The following is a 5,191-nucleotide window of genomic DNA, read 5'->3' as shown; positions in this document are numbered from 1 at the left end:
GAGGGCTGTCAGTTACATGATGTTTTCCATGTTAGTCAGCTGAAGAAACATTTGGGTTCAAAAGTAGTTTCTAGACTATAGCTACCTTTAATTAATGACAAGGGCACCAACACAGTTGCTCCACAAGCTATTCTCCAGAGAAGGATGATCCCCATGAATAATGAACCAGTTGTGTAATGGCTCATTCATTGGTTCAATTTACTAGAATCTGAAGCTACTTGGGAAGATGCTACCGTCATAAGCAAAATTTTTCCTTCATTTCATCCTTAAGGACAAGGATCTTAAGGAGCGGGCATTGTCAAGAGCAGCAACATTCAGTTCGTTAGTTAAGCTTCATAAGAGGAAGTCGGCAGCCATCGTAACGCTTCAGCGACTACGTGAGAACCGTCCATCGTACATTGGAGGACTGTCATCAAACACAACACAACACTTCATCGCGCCTAATGCGTTTGCTGATCACTATTTTCAGACCATAAACAATGCTTAGTTAATTAAATATTATACTTACTTAATTGACCGGTCCATGCTATTTAGCTGCTGTCATATGCATCGAAGAATTTGTATCAGAACCTTAGTAGCTGGTAGAGTAGTAGTAGCATTCGTTCGTCTTCTCCCTAGCTACTATCTCTTGGATCTTCATCAGTAAAGATTGCAGCTACTGCTCCTTGCCAATTCCGTTCCTGTTCTTCTCCTCTTGTTCTGAATCTTACGAAGTCGTTCTTCTTTTCCCCTTGGCGTTTGTCAACTCCTGACACGGCGGATCCAGCGCCGGCCCTCTATCTCACATCGGAGGAGGAGCGCCAATGCGCCATCATGCGCGGCCTCTGCTTGGCCACTCCTTCGGTGATCCGCGCCGCCTCGACCTCTGCTCGTGTAGAGCAGGCCTATCCCACGGTCCATTTGCGGCGGACGCATGCTGGAGAAGAGAGGTCGAGCGCCTCCGCCCGTTCGTCTCCCGAGTCCAAGTGCTGCCGGCCAATTCGAGCCAGTCCGTGCCGATTCGTCGTTCTCCACACGAGGTCCTCCTCCGCTCAAGCGTGGCTTCCACTGCGTGAGCCGACACCCCCGCTCAAGCCCATCTCCGCCGCAAGCTCGCCTCCGGCGTCTCTGCTGCCCACAGCCCCTCCGTCCCAAGCTCGTCAGGCTGGAGGTCCCGCAGGTCCACGGCTGGATCTTGCATGGATCCGGTGAGGGCTTGTCCGGCAGCTCCCGATCTCCTCATCGGGCTGCTTGTCGTCTTAAACAGTGGTAAGATCGATAGACTGCACAGTCCCCTTCCCCTTTTCCTCTCCGTCACAGGCTCACAGCTCGATCTTTAATTGGACTGCATACATGTGTGCGGTTCAGTGAAGAATTCGATTGGTCGATTTTGTGTTGGTCCCTTGAGAATCTGCACTATGGGTTGGTCCCAAAGCTTGTATCGTGAATTTGTGATCCGCATGATTGGATTCTTGTTTCTATAACCTGTAAATGTCAACTGAGCTAGACAGAGTATTTGGTTTGAACTTCTATTTTTCTTAGTCTGAATTTATTGATTAAAACTAGATGTTCTATTATGCTGCTAGTGATACAATACAACCTACTCCCTCCGTCCCAAATTACTATTCATTTTGGCTTTTCTAGATACATAGCTTTTCCTACGTGTCTAGACATACGTACATCTAGATCCATATCAAAAGTTTTGTATCTAAAAAAAGTCAAAACGAATAGTAATTTGGGACGGAGGTAGTAGATGTTTACTTATGTTTTCTTAGACCTGTATACATCCTCGCTAGTCCAATTGCACTGCTCTGATGAAATCTCCTAGTAATGTAGAAATTATATTTGTTCTATATTAGTGTATAAGAAACAGACACTCCTAACCTTTCTATGGCAGAACTGCTGATGTGGTGTTAAAGCCTATACAGATGATGCTTGCTGGTTATTGTGCTAATATGTGTGTAGTACTCTACCTATGACATCATGCATTCTCACATCTGGCTGCTGATACCAGGAAAATTTTTAATCACAATAACTAGCTACAAAGCTTGTAGTTTGGGTTGGTGGGTGGCAAAATATTATCTGTACTTTTAACTTTACATTGACTAAAAAATCAGTACATCCAATTTTCTTGCAGATGAGTGTATGCTAAAGGTTTTTCTGTTTCAATCGTTGGCCGTTCCTTTGACAAAGGTATTTTTGACTGTTCGGCCAATTTGGAACTTTCAGTGGTTCTACATTTATGAATCATTTCTTACCAAATTATTTTATGTCCAACATCATTATAGTCATGGTTCCCCTTGTATAGTATGCTGACGTTTTGTTCCATTATAAATGAAAATGCTGTTCAGTGGCTTCAGGCCCATGTTATTTATTCTGGTCCTTTTCGATACTGGAATTAATGAATTAGTGGCGCTACTCTTTTCTTACCGGTCGTCCTTATACACATTTCAGGATTGATCCTGCTGCTGACGCCCATGCTGACCGACAAAGCTGGAGGTGACAAGCAGATGGCAAACAATGTGTCATGAATGCCCCAACAAAACATGGCCTGTTTCAAGGAGCTAAATTTGAAATCTTTACTATTCTGTTCAGAAGTATTTGCAAACAAAATAGTGGTCTGGATCGAAATTTGAATACTTTGTTATTCTTTATGCACTATTTTGTGGTGATCCCAGTGTTTGGTGCACCAAATATTCACTGTCCGATCATAAGTACTTTGTCCAATAGCAATACATTTCTGTTTTGGAACGTAGGAGCAATAAAGAGCATCTATTACGAATGGAAAAACTTGGGTCTTGGGATCTAAAAGATAGATGAAAATGATCAACAGTTATGAAATACTAACCATATGCAGGATACGTTGGCTGTGGGTATGAAAGCATAATAGATCATCTGAATTTTATGGTGTTTACTATTGGGTATATCACCTGAATTAAAGAATGCTTTTTTAGTAATTGCAGTTTCAGTTGTAAAGACTCTTAGAATTTTCAGCTGTAAAGACTCTTAGAATCTCTAACAGTAGTGTTGTCATTTTCTTTTCAGGTCAAGGATATTCCAATGTATCACCGGCTGGCATGCCAATGATCAGCTCACACTCGACATCAACTTCGATTACCACTTTACCAGAATGAATGCCTCACTGATGCCACCGGAGCTTTGGTTCTACCTGTCATCTCCCTTGCTTTCCTCACGAATGTAATTAAATTATGCACAATAAGGAACATCTAACAATTTGAAGCCTTGCTCAATGATGCTACCCAATGACATTCAAACTTAATTGAAAGAATTCCTTATATGACATCGGAACTAATCTTTATTCCCTATATGACACTAGAGAAAATTACCTCACTTATTTGACACCAGGTTTATCTTTTATGCCACTTATTTGACACCAGATTTATCTTTTATGCCTTTTATCGTGCCAATCATATTTAGCAAATATATGTTGTTTGGCTGGCCCAATGTTTTAGCCTCCTATGAAGAAAAATGCCCATAACCCATGACATGTGTTTCTTAAGCGATATCATATTCAGCATGCAGAGGTTTTGGTTGTTAGTCTCCTTGTTTTTGCCACTTACCCAGGACAGTATGATATTTGTGATAAAGCATAATTCCCGTGCATCATCGTATGGCATCAATATCTAGCTCACACTGATCAGTTTTTTTTCTTTATATGTTTGGATGGATTAAACCGATCCACGATTGATCTCAAGGCTGCAGCTTCTAGTTATATAGAGATTCTAACAGTTACCTAGCTTGCTGAGGTCATTCTAGTTCAGTTTACAAATTAGTGTCGATTGTCTTAAGATTCTAAACTAGGCTCTTCAGTTAATAGGCTGCCTAAGAAGGTTAAGACTGCTATTTTAGTTGCCTTCACACTAGTAAAGAAGATAATGTTCTGAGATGGTATAATTTGATCAACTCACAGTATACTGAGTACTATTGCATCTGCACCTACATGTCTAAAATTTGCACCAATTCTAGTATCATATGTTGGTTTGGTTGTTTAGATTGATATATCCAACAATTTTATTCCCAGGGATCATTTGCTTTTTCATTAAATAAAGGTATCTCAGGTGTGGTAAAGACTTTCGGACCTGTGTACTTTGATTTAGAAATGGTCTAGATCTTCAGTTCATTTGATGGAGAAGGCCATGGCTCCCTAAAGACTCCTAGAGATCCGGTAAGCCAGAGTATGTTGGTTTCATCTGTTCGTCCTATTTTTCCTGTTTCATTATTATAATTATGGTTTTTTGCAGGCTCGATCAGCAGAGATGAGGGCTGAGATGCTGCATTACCTTTTCAATCAGAAAACAGTGTCAACAAGTTGCCTGACGAGCTTGTTCAGTTTCATCCCCTTTTTCATAGGAATATTGATCACAAATATAGTGTATTCTAATGAGATTTGTGTCCCTGTATCTACATGTTGCCCTTGTTGACCATATTATCTTGAACAAATTAGCTGCACTCAATTGTGATGGACGCAGTTCTACTGCCGAGCAGTGATATCTATCACTTGAAATCTTGCCTCATACATCTTTTCAAATACTCATTTGCCTCGTATATTAAACGTCTGGTGAACGCACTGTCTTACAACAAAGACACTTGAAATAAATCACGACTTGTAACCTTTATGATCGGATCACAAACGCATAGTAGTGCTCCTTATTCAACAAATGGATCAAGTATGAATTGATCGAGCGCAAGAAAATTTGAGAAACCTCCGTCACACGTCTCAGGAAAAAACGCATCTGCGTGCCTCACGATCGATGGAAAAAAAAAACCGGGATGCGGACGGTGGACCGAACGCGGAGTCCGAGCAAGAAAAACTCGGACCTGGGTGCGGGCGCGAGGGGCTGCTCGGTGCGCGTCCGAGGTTGACTCGGGTACGGAAGTACTGAATAGCGGTGGCGGCGAAGATGACCACATGGTGGTGGCGGCGGCGGCAGAGTCTTCCGACAGGTGGATGATCTCACTGCCTCTTCGTGTGGGGCATGAATTGAATTGAAGTGTGCTGCGGACCTACGTACAGAAACGAATTAACCCCAAAATCAGGGATAAAACAAATGTGAGAGATCTGAATTCTGGCTTCCCCTCCATTAATTTTCTTGCATATACGAGTTCTTTTTTGAACTGTAGCGGAATGATGATTACAATAGCTATGTCACAGCCCAATGATCGCCACTCACTTTTCAATTACTTTTTATTG

General features: G+C 41.8%; 1 long non-coding RNA gene across 2 annotated transcripts; it reads left to right on the top strand.

The window, feature by feature from the left end:
• The first annotated feature begins 560 nt into the window (after positions 1–560).
• Positions 561–4,516, top strand: LOC101775167. 2 transcript variants are annotated; one of them, XR_214481.3, is made up of 4 exons: positions 561–1,248; positions 2,117–2,172; positions 2,434–4,165; positions 4,242–4,516. It is a non-coding gene; the product is annotated as an uncharacterized LOC101775167 (long non-coding RNA). The 2 variants fall into 2 exon arrangements; XR_002679005.1 differs by lacking the exon at positions 2,117–2,172.
• Positions 4,517–5,191: the final 675 nt, after the last annotated feature.

The sequence above is a fragment of the Setaria italica genome, chromosome I, assembly GCF_000263155.2.
Source record: "Setaria italica strain Yugu1 chromosome I, Setaria_italica_v2.0, whole genome shotgun sequence".
NCBI lineage: Eukaryota > Viridiplantae > Streptophyta > Magnoliopsida > Poales > Poaceae > Setaria > Setaria italica.
Note: the sequence above shows the minus strand (reverse complement) of the source record. Positions and strands in the feature narration are given on the sequence as shown.